Source organism: Apium graveolens, chromosome 8 (assembly GCF_009905375.1).
Source record: "Apium graveolens cultivar Ventura chromosome 8, ASM990537v1, whole genome shotgun sequence".
Classification (NCBI taxonomy): domain Eukaryota; kingdom Viridiplantae; phylum Streptophyta; class Magnoliopsida; order Apiales; family Apiaceae; genus Apium; species Apium graveolens.
In genome coordinates, this window is record NC_133654.1 from 180,247,722 (window position 1) to 180,257,837 (window position 10,116).

General features: G+C 37.9%; 1 non-coding gene across 1 annotated transcript; it reads right to left on the reverse strand.

The window, feature by feature from the left end:
* Nucleotides 1–2,117: 2,117 nt before the first annotated feature.
* On the reverse strand, nt 2,118–2,224 carry LOC141682083 (small nucleolar RNA R71). The gene has a single exon (XR_012559486.1). It is a non-coding gene; the product is annotated as a small nucleolar RNA R71 (small nucleolar RNA).
* Between the last annotated feature and the right edge of the window lie 7,892 nt (nt 2,225–10,116).

Sequence of the window (10,116 nt, forward strand, 5' to 3'; positions counted from 1 at the left end):
CAGTTTCCTTTTTAAACCCCTCATATATACTCTCAACATATCTTATATCTTTTGAATCATCCTCTCACTTTGACCCTTCGTCTAAAGATGATAGATGGTACTCACTTTCAACTTAATACCCAAACATTCGAACACCTCTTACTCATTTCCATCAGTTAAGGCTGGAAAGTGCTAAGTGGATTTTATATCGACTTAGAACGCTTCATTTCAGGCTTAAGTTAGTGTTTTGGACTCAAGTTTTTGGTATTTTTGTTGTGTTTTTGCGTTATTGCATTGCAGGCACTAGTTAAATGAATAAAGGAGCTTTTTAAAGAAATATGCTAAAAATAGTTCAGAATTGGAAGCCTATACCATTCTCTAGTTGTATAAAATCTCTTGAGGTTCGCGTGGGCAGTTGAATCGCCTAATTCTGACGAGCAGAACTCAAGATATGGCAAAAAGAAGAATTGTCAGAAAAATTCCAGAAGGTCAGCGCGGCCGCGCCAGAACCAGCGCGCCCGCGCCGCTGAAACACTATTTCAGCGCGGCGGTACCCGGTTTCTGCCCCAGAATCCTGATTTTAGTCGAAATTGAAGATTTTGAGAGTACTGGTCATCTTGGAGCCTATATATACCCATAAAAAGACGTTTTTAACAAGAAGGAGGCCTGGGAGAGCAATAAGAAGACCTAGAGAGCACGAGAAGGCTACAGAGAAGAAGACTCTTATTTTCTTCAATATAGTTGATACTTGGATGCTTATTTTTGATTTGTCTTTGAACCCTAGCACTCTTCTATTGTTTATTATCATGCTTTTATTGGAACTCATGATGATGATGAGTTTGATTATGAATTAATCGTTATCGTGGGGTTCTAACAGATTTACTTATGAATTTCTTTAGTTAATTTGTTTCAATATCTTGGTGTGTGGTGATTGATTGATATCCTAGTATTGGTTGTGCTTATTCGTCTTATGTGCGTAGCTAAGATATAAGATAACGTGTTAATCTCTATTGAAGCGAAAGTGAATATAGAGGTTTAGAACTTGCCATGCTAGCATAGGTTCATGTATTTGTTATGCATGATTCGTAGGTAATTTTAACCATCTTACTTGCCCTATGTAATCACGATAGATAACTTGCGCATTAAATCGTTATGTTTTAAATTCTTATAGACATGTAAGGACTAAGCATAATTGGTGTCTATTCAATATCTATCTCTTTTGTGGATGCTTGGTAGTAGGGTATTCACACAACAAAAGTTGGCGTTTACTAGTTTCGTGTTATCTGATTAGTGTCATCACCATCGCATGCTAAGGTTTAGAACAAAAAGGCTATTAAATGAAGTATTTAATAAAGTTAGGATCCCATGTTTGTCATATATAGTAATTCAACCTCAATTCTCTTAGTTAATGTTATTTAGTATAATCTCTTAGTTTAATCAAAACCCAATTTGTTATTTGTCTTAGCATTGAGCGATAACCATACATTGTTGCATTGGTGCATAACTTGAACTTAACCTAAACCAGTCTCTATGGGAACGAGTCTGATTTATATCTTATACTACTTGCAAACGCGTATACTTGCGTGAATATTAGTGCGTATTTTTGCCCTAACAAGTTTTTGGCGCCATTGTCGGGGACTCGGTGTTAATTTTTAGTTTATGTGCTTGTCATCAGTGGTCGTTAAAGTTCACTTACTCGGACTCTTTTACTTTCACGGTTACTTGTTGTGTTTCAGGTACTCATTACAATGGGAGATCCAGCAGCACGAACGAAAGCCATGATGGAATTCTCTCAACCCAAGATCAATGACATTCAATCTAGCATTGTCAGGCCAGCTATCACAACTAATACATTTGAGATCAAGCCTAGCATAATTCAATGGGTGCAGAATTCAATCCAGTTTGGGGCTTCTCCAACGGAAGATCCCAATATGCGCATTAGGGATTTTGTTGAGATCTGTGACACCTTTAAGTTCAACGGTGTTTCTGAAGATGCTATGAAGCTGAGACTATTTCCATTCTCTTTGAGGGACAAAGCTAAGAGCTGGTCACACTCTCTACCAGCTGGTTCGATTACTACTTGGGAAGATCTTGCTCAAAAGTTTCTCAAAAAATTCTTCCATATGGCAAAGATAGCCGCAATCAGGAATGCTCTTACTCAATTTGCGCAGCAAAAGGGAGAATCTTTGTGTAAAGCTTGGGAGCGCTACAAGGAGATGCTTAGGATGTGTCCTCATCATGGAATGCCTGATTGGATGATCATCAATTTTTTCTATAACGGTTTGGGAGCACAGTCAAGACCCATGCTCGATGCAGCATCAGGTGGAGCATCATGGGCAAAGAGCTATGAGGAAGCTTATGATCTAATTGAACTAATGGCTGCTAATGAATATCAGTATCCAACTCAGAGATTACCACAGGGCAAGGTAGCAGGAGTTCTTCAAGTGGATACAACTACGGCTATCACTGCTCAACTAAAGGAGTTGTCTATGAAGATCGATTATCTAGATAACTATTGTGCTAATCAAATAACAAGAGTTTGTGAGCTGTGTGAAGGTTCGCATGCGATGCGATGGAGCAATGCGCTATATCTAGTGAATCAGCTCAGTTTGTGAGCAACTTTCAGAGATCGCAGCAACCAGTTCCACACACTTATCATCCTGACAACTGGAATCATCTTAACTTCAGCTGGAGCAACAATCAGAATGCGATACAACAGTCGTTCCAGCAGTTTGGAAATAAGCTATTCAACCCTCCTGGTTTTTAGCAATAAATTGCACCAAGACAACAACTCCAACTTCAACAACAAACTCATGGTGCATGTCTATCTTCGAATGAAAAAACTAAATTGGAGGAGTTGCGCCTTATGTGCAAACATCAGGCTCTTATATGCCAAAGCCAGGCTGTTTCTATCAAGACTCTGGAGAACGAAATAGGGCAAATTGCTAATGCCTTATTGAATCGACCACCTGGAATGCTTTCTAGTGATACAGAAACCAATCCAGGCAAGAGGGAAGTTGAAGAACAGGTGAACGCCATCACCTTGAGATCTGGAAAGGTCGCAAGCCCCCAAATTCAGCAAGACGAAGAGCCTAAAAAATATCAAGTTTCTGAAAATGCAGTTGTGGCGGAAGAAGAAGTGCAGAAGGAAGCAGAGTTGGAACCAAGGAAGACTACTGTGGAACACACTCCTCCTGAGGGTAATACAGGGGAAAAACAGATCTATCCTCCATCTCATTTTCCTGAGAGGCTGCAGAAGAAAAAACTGGATAAGCAGTTTGAGAAGTTTCTGGAGGTGTTCAAGAAACTTCATATCAACATACCTTTCGCTGAAGCTCTTGAACAGATGCCTAGCTATGCGAGGTTTATAAAAGGTATTCTCTCTCGAAAAGTGAAGCTCGATGACTTAGAGACTGTTGCTCTAATGGAGGAATGCAGTGATGTGCTACAACAGGAGTTGCCTCCGAAGCTTAAAGATCCTGGAAGGTTCACTATTCCTTACACGATTGGAAACTTATCTTTCGACAAGTGTTTATGTGATTTAAGAGCTAGTATCAATCTGACACCCTTATCTATCTTCAAGAAGCTTGGTCTACCTGATCTGAAACCACCCATACATGTCATTGTAACTAGCTGATCGTTCCATCGCTTATCCACGAGGTATAGTGGAGGATGTTTTGGTCAAGGTGGACAAACTTATCTTTCCTGCTGACTTTGTAATTCTTGACTTTGAGGAGGATAAGAAGATTCCCATTATCTTGGGGAGACCATTCTTAGCTACTGGCCGAACTATGATCGATGTGCAAAAATGAGAGCTTACGATGAAGGTTCACGATAAAAAGATCACTTTTAATGTGTTCAAGGCAATAAAGTTACCCACAGCTAAAGAGGAGTGCTTTAAAGTAGAGTGGATAGACTCTATCGTGAATTTAAAACTTGAGCAATTTCCAAAGTTAGAGACCTTAGAGAGATTCTTAATGGGGAAATCAGTTATTGATGACAAAGAAGAAGCAGAGCAACTACAGGTTTTGAATGCACCTCCATGGAAGAGGAAGTTGGATATGCCATTCGATTCTCTTGGGTTAGCAGAGCTGAAAATTTCTCAGGTGCGTCTCGAGCCGTCTATTGAAGATGTTTCCACACTTGAGCTTCACCCACTACCAGATCACTTGAGTTATGCATTCTTAAGTACACCACATGTTGAGGGCTTGGGATATATTTTTGATGATATAGAGGGTATCCGAACGAATTATCCAGTGCCTACAGAGGGTTCTTCTCATGTGCAGCAGGTAGTTGATAGGACTGGTGTTGGTGCTGAGCAGTACAGGCGAGTAATTAGGCGTATGGAGGCCATGCAAAACATTCATCATCATTTTGCTGCAGATTTGACACAGGCTTTGGGCACTATTTCTCGAGACACTGGTGTCGAGGTTGATTGGCCACCTGATCCTCCACCCGAAGAGGGCGATCCTTCCGCTAACTAGGTATGCCTGAAATCCTTATTATTACCTTCAATGAGGACATTGTAAATTTTAAGTTTGGGGGTGATAATGTAAGGATTAGTGTGTGTGTGTGTATCCATATAGTTCATATAGATTCATATTGCATGTTTAGTTGTAGTTCATCCATATTTTTGCATGATTGTTCATTTAGGACATATTTGTTTGCATTTTTGTTTGTGTTATTATGTGAGTCCATGTAGTTGCATTTGCATGCATATTTAGCATGATCCCTTAAGATGAACTATTTTTGATTGATAAGTTGATGTTGATTGGAGTGTGGTGATGATGAATAGAGGGATGTTTAAGTCTTAATGAATTGATTTGCATGCCAGAAAAAAAATCACAAAGTCTTTTAGGGTTCTTTCGATCTAGATCATGATCATACTTGTTTATTGTTGAGATTTAATCACTGGTTTATATTTAGAATTTTTGTTATTCTCGTAATAATAAAAGAACACTGAATTTTTAAACTAGAGAAAAGCTTGGATTTCATTGCTAGTTGTTGTAAGGCTAGGTGTCAAATGGCTAGTAGACGGCTCATAGTTTTATGAGTAGTCTAGGGTTGAATGAGATGGAGCGAAACGCACTCATTCAGAAATCGTTGAAAAAAAAAAGAAAAAAAGAGAAAAAAAAGAGGAAGAAAAAAAAATTATGTGTTTATGCATAATTGATCAAGAGTGAGCTCTTTAATACTCGAGTTATTAAGTTCTAGGGTACTTTGTGCCTAGTGACCTAAGTCTTTTATAAGTCTGGGATCCGCTAACCTAATGCTCGCTACATAGGTATTATTGCATAAGTCTTTTGGGACCTCATTCATTGCACGATCAAGTAAGCATCTTTGTTATGTGTTCAATAATAGCATGAATCCTTGTATAACTCTAGTTGAAAGGAGGTGTTATGAGTCATTATGCATTTATCATCTATTCTATTTATAAGCTTGTGATAGTTTTGATGAAAGATAAGTTAAGATTATTGATCTAGTATCAAGAGTATTTATGTTAAGCATCCACACACGCATGTTTCTGGTTTGTGAGTTGGTTTATGGGGTTTATTCGAACTCTGTTTAGAGTCGTTGCATTCATAAAGGGATTGGCTTATTCATTTGGTTATGGTTATTCTGAGGGGATCGATTGCATTATCATTTAGTTGCATTCACTTAGTTGCGTTCATGCATTAGGTTTGTTTTATAGAATTGAGTCTGTTTATGTTTGAGGACAAGCATCGATTCAAGTTTGGGGGTGTGATAAGTGGATTTTATATCTACTTAGAACGCTTCATTTCTGGCTTAAGTTGGTGTTTTGGACTCATGTTGTTGGTATTTTTGATGTATTTTTGCGTTATTGCATTGCAGGCACTAGTTAAATGAACAAAGGAGCTTTTTAAAAAAATATGCTGAAAAGAGTTCAGAATTGGAAGCCTAGACTATTCTCAAGTTGTAGATAATCTTGTTAGCTTCGCGTGGACAGTTGAATCGCCTAATTCTGACGAGCAGAACTCAAGATATGGCCAAAAGAAGAATTGTCAGAAAAATTCCAGAAGGCCAGCGCGGCCGCGACAGAACCAGCGCGCCCGCGCCGCTGAAAACACTATCTCAGCGCGGCCGTGGTGCGGCCGCTCCCGGTTTCTGACCCAGAATCCTGATTTTAGTCGAAATTGAAGATTTTGAGAGTCCTGGTCATCCTGGAGCCTATATATACCCATAAAAAGACATTTTTAACAAGAAGGAGGCCTGGGAGAGCAATAAGAAGACCTAGAGAGCACGAGAAGGCTACGGAGAAGAAGACTCTTATTTTCTTCAATATAGTTGATACTTGGATGCTTGTTTTCGATTTGTCTTTGAACCCTAGCACTCTTCTATTGTTTATTATCATGCTTTCATTGGAACCCATGGTGACAATGAGTTCGATTATGAACTAATCATTATTGTGGGGTTCTAACGGATTTACTTCTGGATTTCTTTTGTTAATTTGTTTCAATATCTTGGTGTGTGGTGATTGATTGATATCCTAGTATTGGTTGTGCTTATTCGTCTTATGTGCATAGATAAAATATAAGATAGCGTGTTAATCTCTATTGAAGCGAAAGTGAATATAGAGGTATAGAACTTGCCATGCTAGCATAGGTTCATGTATTTGTTATGCATGATTCGTAGGTAATTTTAACCATCTTACTTGCCCTATGTAATCACAATAGATAACTTACGCATTAAACCGTTATGTTTTCAATTCTTATAGATATATAAGGACTAAGCATAATTGGTGTCTATTCAACTTCTATCTCTTTTGTTGATGCTTGGTAGTAGGGTATTCGTACAACGAAAGTTGGCGTTTACTAGTTTCGTGTTATCTGATTAGTGTCATCACCATTGCATGCTAAGGTTAAGAACAAAAAGGCTATTGAATGAAGTATTTAATGAAGTTAGGATCCCATATTTGTCATATATAGTAATTCAACCTCAATTCTCTTAGTTAATGTTATTTAGTATAATCTCTTAGTTTAATCAAAACCCAATCTGTTATTTGTCTTAGCAATGAGCGATAACCATAAATTATTGCATAGGTGCATAAATTGAACTTAACCTAAACCAGTCTCTATGGGAACGAATCTAATTTATATTTTATACTACTTGCGAACGCGTATACTTGCGTGAATAATAGCACGTGTTTTCGCCCTAACAGAAAGTAATCTCATATATTCACTTTTTATCACCTTCTGGTATTCGAACTCCAACTTTCACTCTTTCCAATTCTTTTATTAATTCCTCAGTAAACTTAATCACATTCAATCCTTCTTTTCTACTCAAGACATCTGTCCCTAAATGGACCTTGATTGGTTGGTAGTTACTCAAACAACCATGGCTCATAATCAATTATGATCGGATTTTCATACTTTTGAAGCTTAGTATACAATTGCTACTTTTCAACCCTTCGCAGACATCTCTTCAAGTGTTCAACTTGGCCTTCCTCAGTCCTTGAATGGGCGAGGATGTTATCAATAAATACAATTACACTATCCAAGTACTCCTTATACATTATGTTCATTAAACCTTTAAACGTGACTGATGCATTTGCTAATTCAAATAACAATACCTGAAACTCGCAATGTCCCCATCTCGTTCTAAACAGGGTCTTTAGTATAACCTCCGACTTAACCTTCAACTGACGGTAGGCTGCCCTGGGTCAACCTTTAAGAACCAAAACGTTCCTTTCATTGAGTTATATAAATAATCAATTCTATATAGGGGTTACTTATTCCTGTTCTTCAACTTTTCAAACTTCTGATAATCAATACATAATTGCATACATCCATCCTTTTCTTCTTTTCTATAACCCATTTTAGTGCACCACACGGAATATACCTTGTCTAATCATTCCTTCATTTCACAATCCTAAAGTTCCCTTAGCTAACTATTCAATTCCTACTAGGTCATGTGATACGGGGCTTTTGACAGCAGCCCGACTCTGTACAGTACCCAATGAGAGATTCTATCTCATGCTCCGAGCTAATCCTGGTAAGTCATCTGGTAAAACCTTTAGGTTTTTACTCACTATATGCATCCCTTCCAACTTAGGTGCTTCCTTCTTATTATCCACCAGATAAGCTAGATATATTTTACATTCTTGCGCTAATATCTCCTCTTCCCATGGGTCTCTAGTTAACATTTAAGACAGGGTTGACTCGCCGAACTCTATCCTGATTGGCCACTTCTACGGTCAAGACTCGGCTAAGTTTTCCAACATCATATCAATTTTATTCCCACAGTCCCTTAATATAAAGAACTTAGACGCTCCTGGGTCAAATAAGACTTAAAAGTTATGAAATTAAGAAATAATGTACCTGCGACTACGTCCGATTCCTCGACATTGGATTTCTTGGTTACTTTGAAAGTTTTAAATCTAATGCCGAATGCCGGTCCTTGGAACGCAATATCTTGGGTAGCTGATCTACAGCTCCTCGCAATATGCCTAACCTTTCCACAATTAAAACAAGTAACTCCTAGATTTTCTAGCTTGCACTCCGACGCATAATGACCTTTATGACCACATCTGAAATAACGAACATCCTTCTTGCATCTTCCACTATGTCTTTTACCACATTGCTTACACTCCGCTAGTGATGACCCAATCGTCTTAACTTGTTTAGAATTGACCGAAGTGTTACTAAGCTTATTTCGAGAAAGGTTTTGTCGTCTAAAACACTTATCCTTCTTCTTTCCAAAAATTTTCTGGAACTTCTGACTACATCTTCCTTTCTTTGGTTTTTCTTCCACAACACCCAATTTCTGTTTCTTACTTTCTTTTTCTCTGGTGGTTAATTTCTGGAAGGTTTCAAAATTAACAGAACGATTTTCTCCTTGACGTTGTTGTTGCAACAGAAGTTGCTGCTACTGAATTAGTTGGATTAACTGCAGCTGTTATTGCTGTTGATGGTGTAACAAACCTAAAATGTCGTTTATAACTGGATCCTCAACACGACCAATGCTCTTTTCTTTAGATTAGGTAGTTTTCTTGGGTGACATTTTTCTGAAATATAGCAGTGAATTTATTCAAAAACATAACGAGAATGAGTAATAGAAAATATCTCCGTTCAAACGGTGCACCTATGTCAGAAAAATACTGCCCAACTCAAGTACCCATGTCTTTATTATCAGGATCCATTTATAAAATATATCTAGATTGTCAACACAAGCAACAATAGTAACAATAACAATAGCAGAATCACAACAATACAGGAAAACTAGAATATAAAGAACCTAATCATTCATAATGGCTCATCAATACAACAGCAACTGACTAACTTCCCGTCACTACTCAGTTACCACATCATACTAACCTGATATACTACGAGACTGGGTTGGCTGTATCAGTCATAAATTACATAGATCAAACTGATAAATCAGGCCAGCTTAAGGAACGCTGGACTCTTCTAGGCACCATAGCCCAAATTTCAACCAACCATTTCTCTAAGGATGATTTCTTGTCGCTTACACGTAATCCACCAACCACTGAATTGCTTTCCCGAGGCTAGAACCCCACCGATAGATTTTAAACCTTCGATGTTACCCTTATTCTTAAATAACACCCTAATTTAGGACTTTCGTTCTTCCTGACAGTCACTCTTATTTGCTTTCAATAACGAGGACCATCTAATCGCAGAAATTCATTATCATAGAATATCAAATGAAATTTCAAACTCAAGGGAATCTAATAAAAAAACAGTGAAGAAGATGTAGGTAAGATTGAGAGCAACCATACAAGTACATAAGATGACCAATCTTAGTACCGCACAGTTCACAACACATCACTCGGTGGCATCCCACCAGACCCTTTGTTACACAGACAAATAGTCAAATCATATGCATTGTTTGTCCCAATCAACCGAAAGAGTCAACAAAGAAAGAAACAATGTTTAGATAGAAAATTCACAAATAGGGAAGGAGAAAATCTTAAATATAATGGAATCAACGGAATCCTAAGTTGCTTACTTCGAGTTCTCAACTTTCTCACAGGAAAGGTAAGCAACTTATAGGATAGGAAATAATACTCTAGAAATAAAATACGTCTCAAGAAAGTAGTATAAGGGTTCAAAGATACAACCCACAGTACTAATCCACATACTTCACGAAACTTAGCTA